Genomic DNA, 1,231 nt, shown 5'->3' with positions numbered 1-1,231 from the left:
TCTCGCGGATCGTAAATCATTGCCGTGTTATAGAAAAATTTCCCCTGCTCAGCAAGGGGGAGCCGAGCTCTGTCGGCAGGTTTTTAATTGAGTAAAACAAACAGTGATGAAACCCTCTTTAGATACTCTCAAGCCATTTTCCCCTGGATTAAATGGAACTAAAGCGCCATCACTCAGAGAGCGACCCAAAGGGGTTTTTTTTTTTCTTCGTCTTCTAGTAATGGGGTTTTGCAGACCTCAGGGTGACTGCAACGGGTGCTATTTATATCCTGAAATTATTGCCATGCCTCAAAACCAGCCCCCCCCTTTCTGGTGGTCACTGGTTTGACTGGAATTGGACACCATCACAGTGCCAAGTGCCTTGAATTCTTGTATTCGACCACACAGTGGCACTAGATTTATTAATTGCATTTATAGTAGAGCTCAGGATCATGCCTAGAAAAGAGACGCCTGAGGGGGGGACATGATTGAGACGTACAAAATTATTCAAGGGATGGACAGAGTGGATAGAGGGATGCTCTTTACACTCTCACATAACACCAGAACCAGGGGACATCCACTAAAATTGAGTGTTGGGAGAGTTAGAACAGACAAAAGAAGATATTTCTTTACTCAGCGTGTGGTTGGTCTGTGGAACTCCTTGCCACAGGATGTGGTGGCGGCGTCTGTCCTGGATGCCTTTAAAAGGGGATTGGACAAGTTTCTGGAGGAAAAATCCATTATGGGTTACAAGCCATGATGTGTATGTGCAACCTCCTGATTTCATAAATGGGCTATGTCAAAATGCCAGGTGCAAGGGAGGGCACCAGGATGCAGGTCTCTTATTGTCTGGTGTGCTCCCTGGGGCATTTGGTGGGCCGCTGTGAGATACGGGAAGCTGGACTAGATGGGCCTATGGCCTGATCCAGTGGGGCTGTTCTTATGTTCTTAGGTTCTTACAGGACCTCCAAGAGGAATTCTATCAGGATGTACAAAGTTTCTTTTGGACTCCTTTCTAAAGGGGGAAGGGGGACAAAACAGGTACTGAGGGTAGTGACACCTGGAAAAGTCTCTAGAGCCCAGATCACCAGGTAGGACCTGGCCTCCAGTTTGGCTGGCTTCCATCTTTCGCTCTCCATGAGGCCAGCCAAGATCCCAGGAAATTTCCAGGTGTCAAAGCTCACTTCTGCAGCAGCTGCGGTCCTGCTTCGATGCCCGTGAGCAGCTGCATGTTCAGGGGATCCACAAGCCA

Source organism: Tiliqua scincoides, unplaced genomic scaffold, assembly GCF_035046505.1.
Source record: "Tiliqua scincoides isolate rTilSci1 unplaced genomic scaffold, rTilSci1.hap2 HAP2_SCAFFOLD_101, whole genome shotgun sequence".
NCBI classification, from domain to species: domain Eukaryota; kingdom Metazoa; phylum Chordata; class Lepidosauria; order Squamata; family Scincidae; genus Tiliqua; species Tiliqua scincoides.
The sequence above is the reverse complement of the archived record's forward strand: the minus strand, read 5'-3'. Positions refer to the sequence as shown.